Source organism: Brienomyrus brachyistius, chromosome 1 (assembly GCF_023856365.1).
Source record: "Brienomyrus brachyistius isolate T26 chromosome 1, BBRACH_0.4, whole genome shotgun sequence".
NCBI classification, from domain to species: domain Eukaryota; kingdom Metazoa; phylum Chordata; class Actinopteri; order Osteoglossiformes; family Mormyridae; genus Brienomyrus; species Brienomyrus brachyistius.
Window position 1 is genome coordinate 31923843 of NC_064533.1, and position 25990 is coordinate 31949832.

At 40.9% G+C, this 25990-nt stretch overlaps 1 long non-coding RNA gene and 9 other non-coding genes across 11 annotated transcripts; 1 reads left to right on the plus strand and 9 right to left on the minus strand.

Moving 5' to 3' along the window:
* Positions 1-15455: 15455 nt before the first annotated feature.
* Positions 15456-17330, plus strand: LOC125745873 (uncharacterized). Of its 2 annotated transcripts, XR_007398798.1 has the most exons (3): positions 15456-15858; positions 16599-16754; positions 16986-17330. It is a non-coding gene; the product is annotated as an uncharacterized LOC125745873 (long non-coding RNA). The 2 variants fall into 2 exon arrangements; XR_007398796.1 differs by having other exon boundaries at positions 16599-17330.
* Positions 17331-19749: 2419 nt separating this feature from the next.
* trnak-uuu (transfer RNA lysine (anticodon UUU)) lies at positions 19750-19822 on the minus strand. Its single transcript has one exon. It is a non-coding gene; the product is annotated as a tRNA-Lys (tRNA).
* Positions 19823-20506: 684 nt separating this feature from the next.
* trnak-uuu (transfer RNA lysine (anticodon UUU)) lies at positions 20507-20579 on the minus strand. Its single transcript has one exon. It is a non-coding gene; the product is annotated as a tRNA-Lys (tRNA).
* Positions 20580-21265: 686 nt separating this feature from the next.
* On the minus strand, positions 21266-21338 carry trnak-uuu (transfer RNA lysine (anticodon UUU)). The gene has a single exon. It is a non-coding gene; the product is annotated as a tRNA-Lys (tRNA).
* Positions 21339-22025: 687 nt separating this feature from the next.
* On the minus strand, positions 22026-22098 carry trnak-uuu (transfer RNA lysine (anticodon UUU)). The gene has a single exon. It is a non-coding gene; the product is annotated as a tRNA-Lys (tRNA).
* A 687-nt stretch (positions 22099-22785) lies between these two features.
* trnak-uuu (transfer RNA lysine (anticodon UUU)) lies at positions 22786-22858 on the minus strand. The gene has a single exon. It is a non-coding gene; the product is annotated as a tRNA-Lys (tRNA).
* Positions 22859-23544: 686 nt separating this feature from the next.
* Positions 23545-23617, minus strand: trnak-uuu (transfer RNA lysine (anticodon UUU)). Its single transcript has one exon. It is a non-coding gene; the product is annotated as a tRNA-Lys (tRNA).
* A 686-nt stretch (positions 23618-24303) lies between these two features.
* Positions 24304-24376, minus strand: trnak-uuu (transfer RNA lysine (anticodon UUU)). The gene has a single exon. It is a non-coding gene; the product is annotated as a tRNA-Lys (tRNA).
* Positions 24377-25062: 686 nt separating this feature from the next.
* On the minus strand, positions 25063-25135 carry trnak-uuu (transfer RNA lysine (anticodon UUU)). The gene has a single exon. It is a non-coding gene; the product is annotated as a tRNA-Lys (tRNA).
* A 686-nt stretch (positions 25136-25821) lies between these two features.
* Positions 25822-25894, minus strand: trnak-uuu (transfer RNA lysine (anticodon UUU)). Its single transcript has one exon. It is a non-coding gene; the product is annotated as a tRNA-Lys (tRNA).
* Between the last annotated feature and the right edge of the window lie 96 nt (positions 25895-25990).

Sequence of the window (25990 nt, forward strand, 5' to 3'; positions counted from 1 at the left end):
AAAAATGTACACACACGCACTCACACTTATGGTGAATTTGGCAACTCCAACCTTAGCATGTTTTTGGATTTTAGAGGAATACCACAAAACCCAGATGAAACCCCAGAATGAGATGGGAAGAACATGCAAACACCATCCACAGACCTGGGGCGAAGATTTGAAGCCTGGTCCCAGTCCACTGCACTGCCTCACTTTATCTTATAACCAAAAAGCCCCTTATATGCAGAATAAAAGTGAACTTATAATATATTAGTAAATATTCAGGACATATTTAAAATTGTATCCTATAATAAATCAAAAGGCATAGCTAAACAGGTGATACAGCTCTCTTTTAATCACACATGGGGATGGCATGGTGATCTGGTTAGTAATGTTATAGGTTCACACCTGTATGGTTATGGGTTTCCCTGCTGCCTTATTTTGTATGTATGAACTTGGAGGTCTGCATATTCCCCATTGGGTTTCATGGGTTTCCTCTGGGTAATTGAGTTTCCCTCCACAGTCCTTTTGTGTGTGTGTGTGTGTGTGTGTGTGTGTGTGTGTGTGTGTGTGTGTGTGTGCGTGCGTGTGCACGCCCTGACTAACTGCCAGCTTCCATTACATAAGTGACTATGGAGAATGCATGGATGCCTTGAACTCAGTGAGTAAATTTATATATTTATACACAATATAAATTGTGTGTGTATTTATATTATTTTTTGCACAGTAGTACCGTGGGATGCTTGTTTTCAGCTCAATTGTCATGCACTTTGGCTTTTAACGGCTTCTGGGACGACCTCTTCACAAAGATCCAATTAATACCCCATTATGTGAACAAGAACAGAGTGATTGCTTAAGATCTACCATTTCTATGGGCGCGTCCCAGCCCGAAATGAGCATTTACCATCATCTTCCGAGCTCTTAAGAACCTGTCAGAGAACTACACAAAACACAGGAAGTTGGGATCAGGCCGTGATCAGCTGACCCATAACAGCCAATCCCACATGCATGGTCTGAAAGGTCAAGCCTCATGCAAATGCAGCGCTGCTACTGTTTGGTTCAGTCAGCGGCCCATTGAAAATCAGGCATGTGTGTGTCTAATTATGCTAATCTTTCTTTGCCCTTCATTTAGATGATCTCTGGATTTATGCATTTACAGCTATTGATTGGCATTAAAAAAAAAAAACCAGGCTAAGATTTTGAGAACTTCAAGAGAAATGCATGAGTTTCATTATACATTCTATACATTATACATTCATTACACATTCTAGTGTTTTTTTAGAAAAGATAAATTATAATCCTTCGTAAAATTTAGCCCCCGCACAGATTCCTACCCGCCCATGTGCACCATACAAAAGAACTATTAGACTATACCCCCTCCACCCCCACCAGACCGAAGTGATATTTAACACGTGCAATAAGCCAATATGTGCAATGCTCATTACAACAAGTAACTAAGTTATTACTAATATATAATAAATTACCTGGTTCTGTTTCTGTCGCATACATTCTATGTCTGCTTCTGCATATTGGATACTGTACATACTGCTAATTTATACTGTATACTCCAATACCTTTATATTTAATTTTCATCTTAATATTTAAAAGTGTGTGACTAGCTCTGTGGCTTATCTGGGACCTGAGTACTTAATTTCACTCCACGACATGTGCAAACATGTGTGGAATGACAATAAAAGCAATTCTTGAATCTTGAAAAAAATCATTTTTTTGTCTTATAATTGACACTGATACATTTGTTATTGGGTCATTGCCCTACTCTTCTGAAAAATCACATAACTGTTTTATTTTATACTTTTTGTGTAAGTATTTGCAATACTGTGCTAAAGTTTTAGGCTGTCAGAGATAATTATGTGTAAATGACCTTTATGTTGGCCAAAAAGTATGTTAGCTTAGCCATTTCAAAACCTCTCCTAAAGTCACTCCAGTAATTGCAGTCAGTATCCAATTTACCCGTGACTTGACCACTAGTATACCATGTTTGGCTAATCAGTAACTCATCAACTTATTTAAGTAATTAATGGAGCTGGTGGTGAAATTAAAGAAATGCATGCAATGGCTGGGGTGCCCCTGAAGAGAAACCAGGGAATCAAACAGTGTTTTTCTAGCCATTAAAGACATTAGCAATTTCTTGGTGAGCAAAAGAAATTCTTATTACTCTTTAGTGTGTTACTGTTCATTTGGTTATATTTTAGTGATAAACAGTATAATTTTTTCTGAACAAATGTACACTTACTATGTAGTTAAATAGCTTTAGATAGTTTCTTTGAAGACTTTTGCAAAGCATTGTACATGGTCTCACACACACAAATTACATTCTGATATAAATGCATTATCAAGATACATTTGTTCTCCAGACACTAAAGTGAAGCACTACCACATCATAAACCCTGTTCATACTGGCATTCCAGTGTATCACGTTTCACACCACAGCTGCAATGTTGGACAAATGCTTGCTCAACAAACCTGCCAAACCATGTATACCTCTCAAAACATGAGAGGAGACCTTTTGAATATTCCCTGCGAACCCAAAATTTACATTGTGACAGTTTAATTAAAATCTGTACGCAGTTCCTTTTATATATATTCTTTCACTTGTATTTAGAGTTGTAGTCATTTTGTTACTTATTTACAGATTTAAGTGAAAAATATGCAGTGTTAACACTAAGTGCTACTTAAGTATAGGCCCCCTAGCAAGCTTGTTAATTGCCTGACTCGTTGAATTCAGCTGGCAGACTGGATAGTCGAAAGCTGACCAGCTGTACTCCCACTGTTGTAATCTGAGACGTTGTCGGAATGGGGGGGAGTGTCCTAAATTGAACACTAATAATTTTTCTCTATACACACACGAGTCGAATGACAGCAAAAATAACCAATAGCATCAGAGTTTAGAGGCTGGAGGATGAGAAGGAGCCTCTGGGAAATTAACCCACACAGAGTGCAAGAAGACTGTGACCAACACACATATGCTTCACTTTTCTACACACCTGTCTTGTTATGGTGACACATAAGCCACCTGATCCTGATGTTACATTGTGTCTACGTGGGACTCCAGGAGAACCAATGTCTCAGTGTTGATGGACAGCAGATAGCAAGCTGAGAGCAAAATGCACCATCTCCCCACCTCGCTACTGGAGGTTTCAGCACAAAGGGTGACCACTGTTAAATACGAGCAGAGATCCATCTGCTTGAATGGTCTGCTGGTGAGAAGAGTGAACTTGTGAGCAGATGGCTGGGGGTTGATCATAGGACAGAGCTCTGTAGTGGAACTGAAGGGAGAACCTTGAATTTCCTCAATGTATGCATAATTCACACATTACAATGTGCCCCGTCTCCATCCTTTTACCCCATTGTTCATCTCAGCAGCTCCATCAATATAGTTCCATTTACTCCATTAAAATTGCTGATGCACACACCTTAGTTGCCTTAGCTGAAAGACACACATGCATATGAAATAAATACTGTGTCACATTTGTTGTTTAGTTTTGTTATTTAGGATTTAGTTTTAATTTAACTTAGTTTTTTAATTAGTCATACATTTCATGTAATTGTAGCCCGCTGCTCTCAATTTAAATCAATGTCAGCATGTTATGAGAGATAATTCAAAGGAAAATGCATCACTTTATAAACCAATTAAAATGCAGATATCCTCTGTCCCACCCCCCCCAAAAAAAAACAAAAAAACCCACAGGTCAGTAGATCCATCTTTTCACATGGCTAATCAGACTAAGTATACACAGTATGCACTGGTTTTGCATTATATACTGAATAAATGTATTACATTGCCACCCTGTACTGGGTCAGCAGTTGGAAAGTGATAGATAGATGGATGGATGGATTTCATATAAACATGCCTGTTTCCTTCCAATGATTAAATGATTATATCTCAGGAATATACCTATAAATTAGTTATCATGCATCTATGGTGTAAAAATGTATCTACTATGCTAATACTAACAATACAGTCTGTATGGATTTTCTGTTTTAGCGCAAGGAGTCATTGTGTATGTGTTCAACATACACAGATAAATTGAGATAAATGTTTGTTTTTTTCCTGACAGGTGTGATCTTAATTATCGGAATGTTAGGAGACTAGCAAGAATTTTTAACACTAGTTTCTCAAATTTACCAAACCTGTTGCCGATAGGAAACGTATATTTTGTGAGAGCTGTTTGTGACTTTCTGTTAGACCGTGGGATGAAAATGTAAGAATACTCCCTGGTATTTTAAAGAGCAAAGCCTTGGATTGATGTCGTTTGCACAGTATTTATTTAGGAACCCGGTATTACAGGCAGGTTTCCTTCAGTACAGCTCTTGCAGGGGGACAGAACCGCAGAATCCTGCAGGTGATATAAAGGCGCCGATTGTTTTCCTATCCTGCCGCCCTCTCAGAGGGCGATTACACGGGACGATTGTGGAAAGGGAGGAGGGCATCGGCACTAACTGCGGCTTATAAGAGCCGAGAGTCATGCCTGGACTAGGAAATGCAGCCATTGACTTGCATGCACTGGTGTGGAGGCGGAGCGACGCACCGTGCATACTGATCAAGGGCACTCAGTTGTGGGTTATTAACTTTTAGCGGGGTATGCCTTATTTATATATTTGTTTGTTCATTTATTTATATATATATATACTAGCGAACACGTTTTCAGCAGTTTTCCAGTGTGAATTTTTACTGGTATTTGCTCTCATAACGCAAAGAAAATCAGTGTAAATGAGGAATTTTAAAATACCAGTCGTATTCAATGAGTGGTATTGGGATATGTAGATATAATTATGTTGTAAGACGTTACTGATGCTCACAGCCTTGCCTCCAATATGAATTCTTATTGCGTTACACCACACATATTTGCATTGGTATGATGAATGAATTGTTAATTTTAACGCAATTTTGATTTGATTGTACTTGGCTCTGAGTGTTTCCAAACACTTAAACAAATTGAGAAAACGAGACTTCTATTAGTCAAGTGCCTTTGATCAGTTACACTGGGAAATTAATTTATTTTGATTGTGTATGTTACCTTGCTGAGAATTCTTCAAAGCGCCATATAAGAATGTGTAGAGAACAATAGAAGAAAGAAAAATACAGAGCAGCGATGTGTAGCTCACACTTGCTTTGTTTGCAGGCCCGTTATTAATCTGTTTTATGAAACAGGATTTAAACGAAGTGGATTTTTTTTTCATAGATCATGTACCATTGGTCGCCACTAGAAGGCGTTAAACCGATTAATTATGATGAATATATTAAGGGCGGCTAATAAGATTTGCTGTCTTTTCACTTAAAATATGTGTTGTGGTACGTAATGATTCTCGATGATTCTACATGGGCTTCTCTCTATTAGGCAATTTCATTAGGAACATGGTATACTGTTCTCATATTCTACTAAATGTGTGTATACCTGTGGTCAGATCTCGAAAACAAAAGCAATAAGTTATGTTGACACGGATTTGTATTTAAAATAGAAAAGGAAATACTTAATAAATATGGAAAAATAATTAACAATGTATCACTCACTGTGTTTCCAGTAAGTGGGGTTATGTGACGTGTGCATTGATATAACCAATATCATTTTCTTTATTTTCATCTGAGAATCAGAGTTGAAGTGATCTTTCATGGTGACAAAGCCCGAAGCAGCTTCCCGCCTCACTTGTTGTCCAAAAAAGCTGGAGGCCATGCTGTTCTCCTTCAGGGTGTGAAATGAAGCAGCACGTGACCCTGCAGCGCCCCTCCATCCAGTGGGCAGGGTGGCCCCTCTGCAGTTCGCCTTCATGATGCTGGAGTCACGTCTTAATCCAAGGTCACGCAGTGCGCTCTGCCAGGAGCAGGTGTCCAGATACCTGCACCATAAAACTACAGTAAAAGCAAACAAAGAAAGAACCAATAAAACGAGAGAGCAGCAGCCTCCATCCGTTACTTTACCCCCTGTGTAAGTCATACCTCTGGCCTTGTCCACTGATTTGAAGTCAGATTTCTCTTTGCTTGTAACCTTCCCTTCGCTCTCCATAGCCAGCTGGTTATGGGGACCCCTGTCACCACCCCCTGGGTCATTTCCTGTTCCTTCCAGCACCTGTTCCTCACTTGGATGAAGTGTAGGTTGCTGAAATGTTAGAATGCAGCCAGCAGCTCCTGCCCCCTACACTATTCCTCCCTCTTCCTCATGACGCTAAGAGTCTGTTTGCTTCTGTTCTGTGCTGCGTCTGGGTCCTGGCGGGTACCTTGACTTCAGGCCCTGGCACACTGGCACATGTGATGCTTGTGAGGTACATGCACCATCCATCCATCGTGTGTGTGTGTGTGTGTGTGTGTGTGTGTGTGGTCCAGGTATACATTTCCTTGGGGTACCAAATGTCCCCGCAACGTGATGAATACCCGTTTTTTTTTTTTACCTTATGGGGACCAGTTTCCCGGTCTCCATATGGGAAAATTCTGTTTTATAAAAATATGTGACTGCAATGAAAAAACTAAAAATGCAAAAACTCTTGTATTTTGTTTGGTTACATGTGGTTATGGTTAGGGCAGGGTGGGGGTTAAGGTTGTCATAGTTAGCATTAGCATTTTTCCCATAGGAATTAATGAGTGGTCCCAAAAAAGATGATTACATGACCCTGTGTGACTGAGTGTGTCTGTGTCTATTTCCATTATAATGCCAAAAGTATGGGGACACCTGCCTTTACATACACATGAACTTTTATGACATCCAATTCTTAATACATAGACTTTAATGGAGTTGGCTCACCCTTTACAGCTATAACAGCTTCAGCTCTTCTGGGAAGGGTGTCCACAAGGTAAAATAATGGAATTTTTGACCATTCTTCCAGGGCAGCATTTGTGAAGTCAGGCACTGATGCTGGACGAGAAGGCCTGGCTCGCAGTCTCTGCTCTAATTCATCCCAAAGGTGTTCTATCGGGTTGAGGTCAGGACTCTGTGCAGGCCAGTCAAGTTCTTCCACACTTGACTTGCTCATCCATGCCCTTATGGACCATTCTTTGTGCACTGGTGTCATGTTGTAATAGGAAGGGGCCATCCCCAGACTGTTCCCACAAAGTTGGGAGCATGAAATTGTCCAAAATGGCTTTGAATGCTGCAGCATTAAGAATTCCTTTCACTGGAACTAAGGGGCCAAGCCCAACCCCTGAAAAACAGCCCCACACCATAATCCCTCCTCCACCAAACTTTACACTTGGCACAATGCAGTCAGGCAAGTACCCTTCTGTTTGTCCCGGCAACTGGCTATCATTAAAATAATTGTTCAAGTACAAAAACATTAAAGAGCATAAGAGGATTTTCCCTGGTAGGCAGTCTGTAACAGGCTGGTATGCTCCCTGGTAGGCAGTCTATAACAGGCTCGAATTTGTATATGCCTTAAATGAATAAATGCCAAAATGTACAAACACAAAATGACTATAAATAAGTAAGTACTATGACTGTTTAATGGATGGAAGGGAAATGGGCTGAACAAGTTACAATGCAAAAAGTGAAATAATAGGGAGAAACAGCAGGGAGAAAATAAGCTGCAGATAGTGGTTACATTACATTTATAGTGACAGACAGTTGTTCCTGCATTCCTTCACTACTTATGTATCAAGAAGTTGAGCAATAATTGCGGGCAACTTTGCGATGCAGTCAGGCAGCATTATATTCTACACGTTTGTATTTGTGAATGTAACACATGGCTGGGAAAATTAATGAGACCTTCTTGACCTATACATTGACTTTAGACCAAACTTTCTGCATAATTTACATTTTATAAAATGAATTTAAAAAGCAGATGAAGAGAAAAGTATGTTGCTACTTATGCGTGTTTCTTTAATTATGAATACCTTTATGAATGAAATTTGAAGTTTTACGTGCTCACTATTCCCAGTCAAATTCACCGTTTAAAAGGTACATTTGTAATGTGTCATATAATGAACGAAAAAAGCTAAAGACTTCATTTTGTCATTAAAGGATTAGGGTTTTTCCCATAGAAATGAATGGACGGTCCCCATTTAGGTAGGAAGACCAACTTGTGTGTGTGTGTTTAAAACCTATTAATTAATAATCCTTTTTGCTACTTATCCAGGTCAGAGTCGTCCTGGGTATGACGTTAATCTACATCCAGCCCTATAAGGAGGTCCTCCAACTTACAGGGAAAATTGGGGGTTGGTGGCAGGATTGGCACTCCAGCCACCGGAAAAAACTCACACTGGTCCATTCGGACTAGCGTGGTGCTGAGGTGTCACCCACTGCACGGCTGCACTGAAGGTCTCATCTCTGAGGTGGTTTGTCATGTGGTGGGTGCAGCAACACGCTGTAATCAGCACAAGCCCCTAACTGGTCAGAGTCATCGGGGGCCTGAATCCTGTCTCAGGTACTGTAGGGAACAAGGCCCCACACACTCTCCGTCATGCATTACGGGCAATTTAGACAAACCGCTTCACCTAACTGCGTGTTTCTGGGCTATGACAGCATCAGTCAATCCTATTGGAAGACATAGGCAGCTGCTTTAGGGTGTCAGCTTCTAAGGGGGCTTCGACTTGCCAGCCAATTTCACTTTGCCTCAGGCGGGGGGCACTGGCAGTGATGCTCGCCTAGGGAGCCACATTGGCTAGAAGTGGCCCTGGGCTATGGGTACAAGTCTACACGACACAGGGAGCTAACCCCACACACGGATTCAAACCACTAACCCTGGAGTGCATATATATGTATAATACATATCCCAGAAGGCAAAGTGTCGACGCAAATGAACAATACACTAAATCAAACATAACTGATGTAGAATACAAACTTCTGTTTGGACACATGCGCAGTCACTTGATCTACTCCATATGAAAGAATCAGCCACACGCCACAATTACGCAGTTACTGCAGAATTCAAAATTTTTTTGCATGCACCTTTATGTTTATAACACATATTATGTCATTAGCTTGCCATTTCACAGCAGCAGCAGTCCAACAACACATGGGACATGTGAGACCAGAGTAACAGTTCATCCAAAGTCAGTGACACTGACCCTCAGCCAACTCCACTCTGCACCCTATAACCTTGGAGGTTATGAACTGGCTATCAGCGTTGTCGTCCTATTCTAGACTAAACAAGTGAGTTTTTGGCCTTGACTTAAATATCAGGAGTGGGTCTGAATTTTGGATGTTTGCTGGTAGACTTAGGAGCCCTGTAACAGAATGTTCTCCAGCCAAATGAAGATCGTTCTACTCTAGGCAGCACCAGGTAGCCCCCCCCACCCCACCTTGAAAGTGAAGCAAATGAGGGGGGCTATATAGAGCCAGTAAACTACTCATGCTAGACAATTCAGTGCCTTATAGGTAAGCAGTATTACTTTGTAGTCAATATGGGACCTAACTGGGAGCCAGTGGGGTGAGGCCAGTACAGGCCTGATTTGCCTGTTTGTTTCCTAGTCCTTGTTAGGACACTCACTGCAGCATTTTGAATCAAATGGAGTTTATTTAATTATGCAGAAGTGCACCCAACCATCAGGGCATTGCAGTAATCAAGTGTAGAGGTTATAACGGCTGCATCCTGATACAAAAGCAATGTTCTATGTTTTGAAATATTCCTTGGATGAAAGAAAGTTAATTTAACCATGTTAAACTGAGTCAATAGTAACACTAAGGCTTTTAACCACTGTGCTTACATTAGCTAGGCAGTCATCAAGCTTTAAGCTATCGACAGCACCCTGGGCTTAACAAGGATTTAACAAAAGGAAGTTACTAGGCATTCACTTTCTAACCTCATCCAAGCATCCCTCAATCTTTAAGAGCTGAGGCAACTCATCTGTTTTAAGAGATGTGTTGTCCGCATAACAATGAATACTCCCACTATATTTCCTAATAATATCACAAAGGGGCAGCATGTATAAGGTGAACAGTAGTGGGCCCAGGAACAGAACCTTGCAGGACACCATACCTCACTCTGATGTAATTAGAGTATTCATCGTTCATATGATCAAACTGGTGATGGTCAGTTAGATATGAGCACAATCAGGACAGTGTCTGCCTATTAGCACCAACTAAAGGCTCTAGCCTTGCCAATAAAATGTCGGGGTCAAAAGTATCTAATGCTGCACTTAGATCCAACAGAACGAACAGGGATATGCAACCACCGGCAGCATCCATAAGCAAGGCATTCATGAATCTCGCTAGTGCAGTTTCAGTGCTATGATTTGGCCTAAACTCTGACTGGAACATTTCATTAATGTTTTTTTTTTTTTGCATGAACAGAGATAGAGTTAGAAACTACTTTGTCTAAGATTTTGGGAATAAATGGAAGGTTGTGAATACAGTAGTTCTGTAATCAGGCAAATCCGTGGGATCCAGGTTTAGTTTCTTAAGAATAGCTCTGATAACAGCAGCCTAGGGTGAACCTGAGACATGCTCCAGTCTTAAAGATGAGTTCATCATATTAAGCGTTGTGCTACTTATTAGTGGTTCAGTCTCTTTAAACAGCATTGCAGTTATGTTATCTAACAAACAGGTTGTAGGTTTCATTAAAGATTTCTAGTAGATCAGATTCACTTATTAAAGACAAGAACTCAGATACCTTATTATTTATTTTATCAGACGTAGCAGAGTAGAGGCAGGTGTCTGAATGTCATGAGCAGCCCACGTAATGCTCTGAATCATCTTTCTAATATTGGTTATATTGTTATCAAAATGTGCAATAAAATCATCACTGCTAAGCGTCACTGGAACCTGTGAGTTCAGTGATGCACGATTCCTTGTCAGATGTGACATAGCACCAAATAAGAATCTGGGATTGGTTTTGTTATTTTCTGGAGAGTCTGGAGCTAGGTAGGGCATGTGTGTATTTTGAGACCTTTTCTTCCCAGGCAAGCCGAAACATTAGCTTAGTGATGCGGCACTTACATTTCAGCTTATGTGTGGCTTGCTTACGCTCCCGTGTCTGTATACCAAGGTGCTTGTTTCTTGTCTCTAAGTCGTTTTTCGTTTTAATGGAGCAACATAGTCAAGACTGCTACCAAATGCCTGCTCAACCATCTGGAACACAAGTTCCAGTTCAGCCTCACTAGTGGCCTCACCTAATGTGTGTAAAGTGTGTGGAAGTTGATCGACAAGATCGTCAGCGTTGGAAGGACCCCTCGAACAGCTCGAGTAGTACTTAGGAGGTGACAGTGTCGTAGTCTTACTGTCTGGGGTTTTGTTATACATGTTTTATCTATAATTGTATTTCCCAATCTTTCCCTAAAATGCCAACATCATTGTATTGATGAATTTTATGTGACTGGTGCGGTTACTTATCATGTAAATACGAATTATTTCACAGCATATACAGTTATTATTATGCAAAATTTGCAACCATTAAAACAGGCTGCAATAAAATACAAACATTATAACAACAGTTTAAATTATGAGGATAATTATGGCACTGGATGAGTACAATATATGGTAGTATTGCGCTCATGCTAGTAGCACAATTGACTAATAATTTGGATTTAAACTCTTCAGCATAGCTATAATATAACAAACAATAATGAAATAGTGTTTATTTTATTGTATTTCAACGAAATGAATTACAGGTATTCTTTTATGGAAAGCAACGCATACACCATTGAGCAGGATCCTGTTTCTTGAGCAGCATTAAGTTGATGTTTGATGATGTTTGACATTTGCTGCGAAGGAGCAGACCTGAAGTGGCGCGGAAGATCCTGGGCTACCAGTTAAGTGACAGGAATTGCAATCGAGAAGATAAAGGAGAAGAGATTTGCTAGAGTTGTTTTTTTTTTTTGTTTTGCGCCCAGCCAAGTGTGAATAATATTTGTTTGCAAATGTTGAGTGGTATGATTTATTCATTTCCCAGAGCTGGCTGGTTCATGGGTAAAATCTTCCCCCCACCTCTATTTCATCACTGCCGCTTTGACTAAGAGCTGTGGCCACTTGTTAAAAGATGCGTGGAGGAATTGATTTTGCAGTAGGGTTAAATAACGCTGATTCTAAGAGTATTTTATGTTGTTTGGTGTTCAGTCTACCCAGCCTAATTATTATAGGACCTGCGACCAGGAATAGGGTGTGCAGCTTGTTTGTTGTGTGTGTGTGTGTGTGTGTTAAGTATATGTTACATTGTAGGGACCAATGTTCCCCACAATGTATTAAAAACCTGTTATTTTGACATTGTGGTGGACCAATTTTATGGTCGACACAAAGATCTGTGAATGCAATAAAAAACTAAAAAGTTCTCATATTTTATTAGGTTACTTATGGTTAAGGTTAGGGCTGGGTAGGGTTTAAGGGTGTCATGATTGGGATTAGGGTTTTTCCCATAGAATTAAATGGAAGGTTCCCATTTATATAGGTACACCAACATGTGTGTGTGTCTGTGTCTGTGTGTCTGTGTGTGTGTGTGTCTGTGTGTGTGTGTGTGAAGGTGCAAAGAGGAAAAGGTGTTCATCCTCAGGTAGGTGTAAAATGTCATAAACACACGTTGCCCCAAACACTCCGCACTCACTTGTTTTCCACATCCATTTTCCACACTTTTTTCTCACTGTTTGTCTGCACAATAACAGATGGTGACTGAAACGAACGGGGTGAGAATAGAAATGCATGACACGGCTTCGTGCGGGGCATGACGAGCAAAATGTCTTAAAAGCTTCAAGGGCAGCGTTAAAGAAAATACACCGTATGTCTCAATAATTCATGGGTGTCATCCTTAGGTTACAAGCTGACAGTGGGGGATGGGGGCTTTTAAGACATTTAAAGGTACCACAGTAAGTGTGTCATCATTCTCCGGTATTGAGAAGCAGATCTTCACACCATGCGGAGTCTCTTCCCCAGAGACCCTGCAGCACCCTCTACCCCAGGCCTGGGCATTTCTGTTCTGTGGAGGGCCGAGTTCGAGCTGCACATGAAAGCAGGGGGCATTATTCAATGACAAAGAAAAGTACAACAATATCTAACAAGCACCACTTGTCGGATTTTACTTTTCCTCTCTTTGAAAATACATGCAGATTTTTTTTTTTAACTTACAGATATTTTAATTTCAACTGTAACTGTGAGCAAAAACATGTTCCTGTTCATAGACTTGAACTTAATACTTTACCTTTTTCTTGGTGATTGCAGAAGCCAGTAAAAATAGGGCCGTGAGCCAGCTCTTCCTCAGGTCCACTCTTCCTCATTACTGAGTACAGGCCGCGGGGTGTCTCAGTGCCTAGTGTTAGTTACACCTGAGTCGTTATTTAATAACCAACCTCAAGATTCCCAAGCTTACTTTAGCCTAGTAATCCTCAGTCCTGTTCCTGGTGCCCCCCCCCCCCTCCACCAGAATGTTTTCATTCCAACCCACACTGCTTTCTCTGCTTTCAACCTGCCACATTTGTCAATAGCCTATTAAGGACCATATGAGCCTGATTCAGGTAGAGTTGGAATAAAAACATTCTGGCGGGGGGGGGTGAGAACAGAATTGAGAACCACCTGCTTTATCCTAAGATGATCTGATCTTATTGACATTTTCCTGTAATTTCTCCCAGGGATATTAGCTATCTGCCATGGGCTGGCCCCCCATCCTGGGTTGTTCCCTGCCTCGTGCCCATTGCTTCCAGGATAGGCTCCGCACCCCCCGCGACCCAGTAGGATAAGCGGTTTGGAAAATGGATGGATGGATATTAGCTGTTTTGAGTTCTTCATGCACATTAGCACTAATCGTGTATTTTAAAGCAGTAGGCTTGCCCCATGAATATTTTTGCTTTTTGGATATTGATACATTGATTATTTTATTAACTATAGTCAAACTGCATGATTAGGTAGTTGTCCAGTGTTATTATATGTAATTATAACTGTAATGTAAGATCCCCACAATGTAATATTAATCAAATGCACACACACACAAGCTATGTGCAATTTAGAGATGCCAGTTATCTTTAGACTCTGTTAAGAATCTTGCATGACGCACGGAGAACATGCTACAAGATAGTTACCAGGTGAGAAACAGGACCACCCAACAGACACGTAGGGACATACATTCACTAGCTGTTTTTTCATTTAATTAATTGGAATCAGCTGAATAAATTACATATAATGTAAATGTGTCAACTTGTTACAACAATTTTTGAAAAATGATTGTTGCTGCCCACAGTCTGAATATAAAATGGTCTTTATTGCATCATTCTTATTCTTGTTATCCTTATGAGACTGATTTTTGTGCATTATTTGGTGGTATTTTAGGCTACCATGGTAAATTTTTGTCTGAATTTACACTTCATTCAATAACTAGTTAAGCCATTTCCCTACTGAATTCAAACACGTAGTAAATAGTTGTTTTGCTTCCTATAATAAGATAATTTAATATCTTAATGATATTATAATAATTTATTACATTTCCAGCTTTTGTATTTATGGGAAATTTTAGGTGTTTTTAATGTGTAATTATTGCAAGTGGTATTATTTTGCTGAGTAAGATTTTATAATTCCCAGCGTGGTGCTGGGCTGTATTGGGAAATGGACTTTTATTGCATGGCCATATATTTACATTACAATTACCTGGAGTAAATTCTAAAAGCAAAGTATGTACCAACTGTTTCCGGTAGCCAGTGTGTAGATTTTAATTACTATGGTACCACAGCGTCCTCAAATGGATATAAAATGCTAACAATCAGTGGTGCAAATATTAAGGCCTGCTGAAGCTGCCCAATAAAACATATTAAATCAATCCTATCAATGCAAATGTTCAGACTGCGGCATTTTTTTATAAAACCTTTCCCCATTAACTTTAAGCACTTCATCCCTCCAGGAATATATCAACTTCAAGCTGCTGGCTTTAGTGATGCTTATAGCAACATTACAGTGTGATGGATACAGGGACAATGGCGGCTCCCTGCACGTCCTCCAGCCTAGTGTCTGTTCAGAATGCAGCCTGGCTTCAGGAGCGAATGCAGCATTTGTAAATCACTCTGGCTGGGGACAGCTGCCCTAGGGGAGGGCACGACACTGACTGAAACCCCAAAGGCCATGTGATTTGTTTTCTTGGGGGATGGGTGAGTGTGGCCAATCTGCAGCGCCTCCCATTGCTTGCGTCTGGATGTCCACAGGAAACCCCCAGCCTGGGCTAGCCTACCTCGGGGTGTCCAAGTGTGTGCCACACGGACGATTATTTAACCACCTTTTCAGGAGGCTGCTTTTCTCAGCTTGAGAGCTGCATGTTCTGATGACCGACCAATGAACTTAAAGCTGTGGGCTGTCTGCTGCCGCCCCTTTAATATTTATGAGTGAGTTGAGTACCTCGTGCCTTGTGCTTGTCTGTGTGGGGAGCAGTGGTTGGCGGGAGCGTCCCTCGGGGGCCTGAGCTGCCGTCACTCTGAATTTACGCCCTATGAAGCACCAGGCAAGCCGAAAGTGTGGCCACCTGAATCCTGATTGCCTCTTGGTTGCGTGCTGCTAGTTCCTGGCCCCTCCTTCCTCCCTCTGTCGCCTCCAGCAGACTCAGGCTCATTAGCATCCATTGGCCCCGCCTCCTCTCAACACCCAGCGACCGACAGCCCGTTGCTTCTGTGTCTGGCGTGCCACACAGCCCTCAGAGCAGCCCGCAGTCGATAGTGATCCTGCTGCTTAGTGTGCGACTGAATCTTCCCACATACCAGTGGCAGCTCACCATTCCACATGTGCCCGATTTTCTGTGACTATGGGGGCTGCCTGGGATAGCGGCGGTAGCACAACCGCCTGACTCCCTGGCGTCAACTGCCACTGCTAACGCAAAGGAACAGAGAGTGCCTTAAGCTCTGGGTGACTCTGGGACCAATGAAATCTCCAGCCACCAGGCACCATGCTAAAGGGTGAGCTGCCTGACACTGTGCACCTGCAAGCTCGCGGCAATACTCACCTCATTAGAGTGAAAAGCTTGAAGGTTTACAGAAAGGTAAGTGTATTTATTTCAATGCTCCACTTAGAATAGAATAGAATAAACCTTTATTATCCCACGAATGAGAAATTTAGGTGTTACAGAGCTCTTGCACAAAAACGTAATATAGAACAATAGGAGCAGGTAGATACACAAAGATATAAATACAAATGTACAAAAAGTTTTGGAAATAAATAAAGATGTACAGAGATATGTACAAAATGTACAGAGATATGTACACAAGTGCGGGGGTGGGGTGGGGTGTGAATGATCCTGGTTACAGCATGTGATATGTCAGTTAAACATATATGAGTAAAAAATACTCACGCTAAACTGTTATAATGTCTGACAGCCGCTGGTAGGAATGACCTGCGGTAGCGCTCCTTCCTACACTGTGGGTGTAGAAGTCTATTGCTGAATGAGCTGCTCAGAGCTCGTACAGTCTCATGCAGGGGGTGGGAGGTGTTGTCCATAATGGATGTTAGCTTAGACCGCATCCTCTCATCCCCAACCTGCTCGATGGACTTCTAGGCTATTTATGGCAGAGTTATGTATATGTCATGCATGCATTCTCATATGGGTAATTAGTAAAATGTGCATATAATCAATATGACTTGATGAATAAAGCATTAGGAATGGACTTTTCAGTCTGAATAAAACAAGTAAGTGCATCTGGCAGGTCTTCACTGAGTTATTGCCCCATGTATATCATGGCTGATTTCTGAGGCTCACCTGACATTAATGATGTTCCCTAACAGACACTCCTGAGCACACAATTACATCCACCCGCTGTTCTTAAATGCAGCGCTCATGGACCTGCATGAGAAGAAGCATGTTGGTGGGAAAGAAGAGGTTCAGCCGCCCCCATGTGGTGGCCGGTGAAATCACATCTGCATTCTACTGCTGATTTGTTTGTAATGCATTTGATACCTCTCCCCAGCCTCTAGGTGGCGATATGCATGCATATGATTTCTGTAGGTGCTGAATGTCTGATTTCACGATAATCACACCTGATCATCATCGCGGTGTGCTTTACAGAGACTGGAGTGATTTTTTGTTCACTCTGACCGGACTGTGAATAGGATTCTAAATTTACTGTGTATTCAAATGTAGCACCTTTTTTACAGTAAGTTCTTCATGTGCAGGTCTCGGATCACAGGGATATGCATCTCATTCTCTTCTTCACTGCTGTGGGAGGCACAGACAGAGGTGAAGAATGCATGAACAGAGAACAGAGAAGATAGTATTATTAAATAAATGTTTTAAAATACATATTGTCTGCTCACCTGGGGCACAATGGTTTTGAAAGCTGCCTATTGTTTCAATTACACTGAATTTGTTACGCACTTTTACTGTAGATTCACTGTCTGGTTTAGTCCAATATGCCATGATTATGCTAAATGTAAAAGGTAAATAGAGTGATGTGCTGCTGAGCTGGAGTTATACTGCAGTCCATCTTGATTATAATATAAATGCCAATTTCTGCTGTTGCTATTTTCAAACCGATTCATTGCCTACATGCCTGAAATGATTCATGCTGTGTATCTATACTTTTTTGTTTTCTCTGTCCAAATCTTGCCTTTCCATTATGGTGAATTTCACTTGCAGGTAACTTTGCCCAGTTTTCACTACTGGCTGCCCCACCTCTGCCTTGGTCTCTTTGACAAGGAAGGGCAGTAGCTTAAATAGAGAGGATGGAGAAACAGTGCAGGTAGCAGAGGGCAAGACTCGTGGTTGTGCTGGCCTGGTCCGACAAAATCCCGGCTGTTTGGGCCCTCGGGTAATTCAATCAGATTTTTTGTCGTCATGGGAGCACTCCAGATGATCTTAGTAATGTTAGTTATCTAACTTATTGCGTTGTCCTAAATTGAGTGCAATGAAAAATCCATGTGTCTTACAACTGCTTATCCTGGTTAAGGGCATGGGGGTGGAGGGGATATAGCCTGTCCCAGATAGCACAGGATGGGGTGTGCCTTGGATGGGATGCCAGTTTGTAATGAATCCAGTTGTGCTTAATTTTAGGAGGTAAAAATAATGCCTATTACTTAAGTAATGTGAACACTGCATGTGCACAACTGGAAAATTACAGATGATCCAACATGACTGAATCTCACACATCATTTGGTCAACAGTTAAAGCAGGTTCATTATAATCAGCATAGAAAAAAGTAGACCAGCAAACATAAGAAGAGGAACTGTAAGCAGCTTTGCCAGCTGCTGCCAAGTATCAATAAACGAAGAAGAACAAAAATGACATATAATCTTTATATTTAAATTAAAAATAAATCATCTTAGGTAGGATTCAGTCCAACTGAACCTGTTTTATAACAAGGTATTATTTGTTACATGTCTTTCTCTCGTCTGCACTGGAAAAAAACTGGAGCCATGTCATCTCGTCTCTCTATGTACCTGTACAGTATATAGCAGAGATGACAATAAAGTTTACTTTCACTTTGACTTTGGTGGGGCAGGTCCTAAGGCTGAGCTTTGTGACTGTACTAAACTAGCTTGATCCTCCAGGCGAAGTTACTACATGTAGCTGTGGAATTATAAGCTCCTTCTTGTCTCCCCCTACTGGTCATTTGGAGACTTACGGCAACTACTTCAGATATTTATGTTGTGCTCAGACTGCGATGGGCTGGCCCCCCATCCTGGGTTGTTCCCTGCCTCATGCCCATTGCTTCTGGGATAGGCTCCGGACCCCCCACGACCCAGTAGGATAAGCGGTTTATAAAATGGATAGATGTTGTGCTCAGAAGTTCCCATCTCTACAAATCTATACAGTAGATGTACCATCTGTAATCAGTACATCCAGAACTTTGATAGAAGTACTATCCTTAACGTTAAAATTTAATCAGTGTTCTCCCTGTGCAGCTATGCACACTGTGGTGGACTGCAATCCTTTCCAAGGGTGCCCTTGAATTAGTCCTTGCTGCCAGGGGTAGACTCCAGGGGCAGAATTTGAGAAACATCCTATCTTAGGTCCAGAGTCGATAGTGTGGGAGGTGGGGACACCTTGAAAGTTATTACACATCAGCAAGAACGACATGATGATGAAAGGAGTTTCAAAATTACACCAGTAGAGGGCATGACCTAAAGAGCACCTTACATCTACATCTTCTGCGCCCCATTACATAATCATCATGTGTGCCTGATATCTCTCAAAACAAGTCAAAGTACTTTCAAGACATCTCAACTGGATTTCCTCCAAAAATTGGTTGTGTTCACCTGTTTCCAAGGAAGGGCAGGTTCATCCCTTATGTTGCAAGCTGATATATAATTCCATTCAAAGCCAGAGCCACAGCTTAAGATGACAAACCACACTTGACTTAATACATTTCATTCTTGTGGAAATTACTGAAAATACTGAATGAGAACGAAAGCAATTATAGAAGACAATCAAGACCATGTGCCAAGATCTGACATCAAAACCAATAAAAATATGTCACGTTAGGTACAATGGGATGTGTAATGAGCGAGCAAAAATCAAGTTCAAAAAGATATGGCATTATCCTAAAAACTTATTGGACAGTGAATTGTCAAAGAAAATTGTTTTGATGTGCTACTACCATTTAATAGGAATTGCTATATGGCAGTTTGCTGACATAATCCTAATGGATTAAGGATTTCTAACAAGCACTGGTTAGACAGGAATTCCAAAGAAGGGCAGTTTTGTCCTTTATGTTTCAAACTGATGTACAATAAAATTCTATAACCACATCTTATTTAAGAGCAAGAACCACACTTGATTTAATACATTTCATGTTTGTGGAGAATACTATCGGTATACATTCAAAACTTGCCAAGCCATCCTTGATGTCACCATGACATGCACCAAGACTTTGACCTGCTTGGTGAGTAATTAAAAGAACTTCATGAGATTGACATCCTGGAAAAAACTAGGGGACGCTGCCCGAACAGGGACTTGAACCCAGGACCCTCAGATTAAAAGTCCGACGCTCTACCGACTGAGCTACCCGGCCTCAAAAACATGCTGCCATATGTTTGAACTCAACTTCCAGAGGAAACCCACGTCACATCCAAAAACATTGCAACCACCAATGAGGGAACACTTTATAACTGATAACTGGCATTCTTAAGACTAGGCCGGATTAGAAAATATTGAATGAGAACGAATGCTATTCTAGAAGACAAACAAGACCATGTGCAAAGATCTGATGTCATAACTGATAAAAATATGTCACGTTAGGTACAATGGGATGTGAAACGAGCGAGCGAAAATCAAGTTGAAAAAAAGTGGCATTATCCTAACAGGTTATTGGACAGTGTCTTCTCAAAGACAATTATTTTGATGTGCTACTACCATTCAATAGGAATTGCTGTATGGCAGTCTGCTGATATCCTACTTCATTAAGGATTTCTAACCAGCACTGGTTAGAAAGGTATTCCAAGGGAGGGCAGGTTTATCCTTTACGTTTCAAACTGATGTACAATTCTATTCAAAGCCAGAACCACATCTTATTTAAGAGCAAGAACCACAATTGACTTAATACATTTCATGTTTCTGGAAAATACTATCGGTATACATTCAAAACTTGCCAAGCCATCCTGGATGTCACCATGACATGCACCAAGACTTTGACCTGCTTGGTGAGTAATTAAAAGAACTTCATAAGATTTACTTACTGGAGAACACTAGGGGACGCTGCCCGAACAGGGACTTGAACCCTGGACCCTCAAATTAAAAGTCTGATGCTCTACCGACTGAGCTACCCAGGCTTCAGGAAATACTGCCATATGTTTGAACTCAACTTCCATAAGAAACCCACGTCACATCCAAAAACATTGCAACCACCAATGTCGGGACACTTTATAACTGATAACTGGCATTCTTAAGACTGGGCCGGATTAGAAAATATTGAATGAGAACGAATGCTATTCTAGAAGACAAACAAGACCATGTGCCAAGATCTGATGTCATAACTGATAAAAATATGTCACGTTAGGTACAATGGGATGTGTAACGAGCGAGCGAAAATCAAGTTGAAAAAAAGTGGCATTATCCTAACAAGTTATTGGACAGTGTCTTCTCAAAGACAATTATTTTGATGTGCTACTACCATTCAATAGGAATTGCTGTATGGCAGTCTGCTGACATTATCCTACTTGATTAAGGATTTCTAACCAGCACTGGTTACAAAGGTATTCCAAAGGAGGGCAGGTTTATCTTCACGTTTTAAACTGATGTACAATTCCGTTCAAAGCCAGAACCACATCTTATTTAAGTGGAAGAACCACAATTGACTTAATACATTTCATGTTTGTGGAAAATACTATCGGTATACATTCAAAACTTGCCAAGCCATCCTGGATGTCACCATAACATGCAGCAAGACTTTGACCTGCTTTTTGAATAATTAAAGGAACTCCACAAGATTGACATCCTGGAGAACACTAGGGGACGCTGCCCGAACAGGGACTTGAACCCTGGACCCTCAGATTAAAAGTCTGATGCTCTACCGACTAAGCTACCCAGGCTTCAGGACATACTGCCATATGTTTGAACTCAACTTCCAGAGGAAACCCACGTCACATCCAAAAACATTGCAACCACCAATGTCGGGACACTTTATAACTGATAACTGGCATTCTTAAGACTAGGCCGGATTAGAAAATATTGAATGAGAACGAATGCTATTCTAGAAGACAAACAAGACCATGTGCCAAGATCTGATGTCATAACTGATAAAAATATATCACGTTAGGTACAATGGGATGTGTAACGAGCGAGCGAAAATCAAGTTGAAAAAATGTGGCATTATCCTAACAAGTTATTGGACAGTGTCTTCTCAAAGACAATTATTTTGATGTGCTACTACCATTCAATAGGAATTGCTGTATGGCAGTCTGCTGACATTATCCTACTTGATTAAGGATTTCTAACCAGCACTGGTTAGAAAGGTATTCCAAGGGAGGGCAGGTTTATCCTTTACGTTTTAAACTGATGTACAATTCCGTTCAAAGCCAGAACCACATCTTATTTAAGTGGAAGAACCACAATTGACTTAATACATTTCATGTTTGTGGAAAATACTATCGGTATACATTCAAAACTTGCCAAGCCATCCTGGATGTCACCATGACATGCAGCAAGACTTTGACCTGCTTTTTGAATAATTAAAATAACTCCGCAAGATTGACATCCTGGAGAACACTAGGGGACGCTGCCTGAACAGGGACTTGAACCCTGGACCCTCAGATTAAAAGTCTGATGCTCTACCGACTGAGCTACCCAGGCTTCAGGACATACTGCCATATGTTTGAACTCAACTTCCAGAGGAAACCCACGTCACATCCAAAAACATTGCAACCACCAATGTCGGGACACTTTATAACTGATAACTGGCATTCTTAAGACTAGGCCGGATTAGAAAATATTGAATGAGAACGAATGCTATTCTAGAAGACAAACAAGACCATGTGCCAAGATCTGATGTCATAACTGATAAAAATATATCACGTTAGGTACAATGGGATGTGTAACGAGCGAGCGAAAATCAAGTTGAAAAAATGTGGCATTATCCTAACAAGTTATTGGACAGTGTCTTCTCAAAGACAATTATTTTGATGTGCTACTACCATTCAATAGGAATTGCTGTATGGCAGTCTGCTGACATTATCCTACTTGATTAAGGATTTCTAACCAGCACTGGTTAGAAAGGTATTCCAAGGGAGGGCAGGTTTATCCTTTACGTTTTAAACTGATGTACAATTCCGTTCAAAGCCAGAACCACATCTTATTTAAGTGGAAGAACCACAATTGACTTAATACATTTCATGTTTGTGGAAAATACTATCGGTATACATTCAAAACTTGCCAAGCCATCCTGGATGTCACCATGACATGCAGCAAGACTTTGACCTGCTTTTTGAATAATTAAAGGAACTCCACAAGATTGACATCCTGGAGAACACTAGGGGACGCTGCCCGAGCAGGGACTTGAACCCTGGACCTTCAGATTAAAAGTCTGATGCTCTACCGACTGAGCTACCCAGGCTTCAGGACATACTGCCATATGTTTGAACTCAACTTCCAGAGGAAACCCACGTCACATCCAAAAACATTGCAACCACCAATGTCGGGACACTTTATAACTGATAACTGGCATTCTTAAGACTAGGCCGGAATAGAAAATATTGAATGAGAAGGAATGCTATTCTAGAAGACAAACAAGACCATGTGCCAAGATCTGATGTCATAACTGATAAAAATATATCACGTTAGGTACAATGGGATGTGTAACGAGCGAGCGAAAATCAAGTTGAAAAAATGTGGCATTATCCTAACAAGTTATTGGACAGTGTCTTCTCAAAGACAATTATTTTGATGTGCTACTACCATTCAATAGGAATTGCTGTATGGCATTCTGCTGACATTATCCTACTTGATTAAGGATTTCTAACCAGCACTGGTTACAAAGGTATTACAAGGGAGGGCAGGTTTATCTTTACGTTTTAAACTGATGTACAATTCCGTTCAAAGCCAGAACCACATCTTATTTAAGTGGAAGAACCACAATTGACTTAATACATTTCATGTTTGTGGAAAATACTATCGGTATACATTCAAAACTTGCCAAGCCATCCTGGATGTCACCATGACATGCAGCAAGACTTTGACCTGCTTTTTGAATAATTATAGGAACTCCACAAGATTGACATCCTGTAGAACACTAGGGGACGCTGCCCAAACAGGGACTTGAACCCTGGACCCTCAGATTAAAAGTCTGATGCTCTACCGACTGAGCTACCCAGGCTTCAGAAAATACTGCCATATGTTTGAACTCAACTTCCAGAGGAAACCCACGTCACATCCAAAAACATTGCAACCACCAATGTCGGGACACTTTATAACTGATAACTGGCATTCTTAAGACTAGGCCGGATTAGAAAATATTGAATGAGAACGAATGCTATTCTAGAAGACAAACAAGACCATGTGCCAAGATCTGATGTCATAACTGATAAAAATATGTCACGTTAGGTACAATGGGATGTGTAACGAGCGAGCGAAAATCAAGTTGAAAACATGTGGCATTATCCTAACAAGTTATTGGACAGTGTCTTCTCAAAGACAATTATTTTGATGTGCTACTACCATTCAATAGGAATTGCTGTATGGCAGTCTGCTGACATTATCCTACTTGATTAAGGATTTCTAACCAGCACTGGTTACAAAGGTATTCCAAAGGAGGGCAGGTTTATCTTTACGTTTTAAACTGATGTACAATTCCGTTCAAAGCCAGAACCACTTCTTATTTAAGAGGAAGAACCGCAATCGACTTAATAAATTTCATGTTTGTGGAAAATACTATCGGTATACATTCAAAACTTGCCAAGCCATCCTGGATGTCACCATGACATGCAGCAAGACTTTGACCTGCTTTTTGAATAATTAAAGGAACTCCACAAGATTGACATCCTGGAGAACACTAGCGGACGCTGCCCGAGCAGGGACTTGAACCCTGGACCCTCAGATTAAAAGTCTGATGCTCTACCGACTGAGCTACCCAGGCTTCAGGAAATACTGCCATATGTTTGAACTCAACTTCCAGAGGAAACCCACGTCACATCCAAAAACATTGCAACCACCAATGTCGGGACACTTTATAACTGATAACTGGCATTCTTAAGACTAGGCCGGAATAGAAAATATTGAATGAGAAGGAATGCTATTCTAGAAGACAAACAAGACCATGTGCCAAGATCTGATGTCATAACTGATAAAAATATATCACGTTAGGTACAATGGGATGTGTAACGAGCGAGCGAAAATCAAGTTGAAAAAATGTGGCATTATCCTAACAAGTTATTGGACAGTGTCTTCTCAAAGACAATTATTTTGATGTGCTACTACCATTCAATAGGAATTGCTGTATGGCAGTCTGCTGACATTATCCTACTTGATTAAGGATTTCTAACCAGCACTGGTTACAAAGGTATTCCAAAGGAGGGCAGGTTTATCTTTACGTTTTAAACTGATGTACAATTCCGTTCAAAGCCAGAACCACATCTTATTTAAGTGGAAGAACCACAATTGACTTAATACGTTTCATGTTTGTAGAAAATACTATCGGTATACATTCAAAACTTGCCAAGCCATCCTGGATGTCACCATGACATGCAGCAAGACTTTGACCTGCTTTTTGAATAATTAAAGGAACTCCACAAGATTGACATCCTGGAGAACACTAGGGGACGCAGCCCGAACAGGGACTTGAACCCTGGACCCTCAGATTAAAAGTCTGATGCTCTACCGACTGAGCTACCCAGGCTTCAGGACATACTGCCATATGTTTGAACTCAACTTCCAGAGGAAACCCACGTCACATCCAAAAACATTGCAACCACCAATGTCGGGACACTTTATAACTGATAACTGGCATTCTTAAGACTAGGCCGGAATAGAAAATATTGAATGAGAAGGAATGCTATTCTAGAAGACAAACAAGACCATGTGCCAAGATCTGCTGTCATAACTGATAAAAATACGTCACGTTAGGTACAATGGGATGTGTAACGAGCGAGCGAAAATTAAGTTGAAAAAATGTGGCATTATCCTAACAAGTTATTGGACAGTGTCTTCTCAAAGACAATTATTTTGATGTGCTACTACCATTCAATAGGAATTCCTGTATGGCATTCTGCTGACATTATCCTACTTGATTAAGGATTTCTAACCAGCACTGGTTACAAAGGTATTCCAAGGGAGGGCAGGTTTATCTTTACGTTTTAAACTGATGTACAATTCCGTTCAAAGCCAGAACCACATCTTATTTAAGTGGAAGAACCACAATTGACTTAATACATTTCATGTTTGTGGAAAATACTATCGGTATACATTCAAAACTTGCCAAGCCATCCTGGATGTCACCATGACATGCAGCAAGACTTTGACCTGCTTTTTGAATAATTATAGGAACTCCACAAGATTGACATCCTGGAGAACACTAGGGGACGCTGCCCAAACAGGGACTTGAACCCTGGACCCTCAGATTAAAAGTCTGATGCTCTACCGACTGAGCTACCCAGGCTTCAGAAAATACTGCCATATGTTTGAACTCAACTTCCAGAGGAAACCCACGTCACATCCAAAAACATTGCAACCACCAATGTCGGGACACTTTATA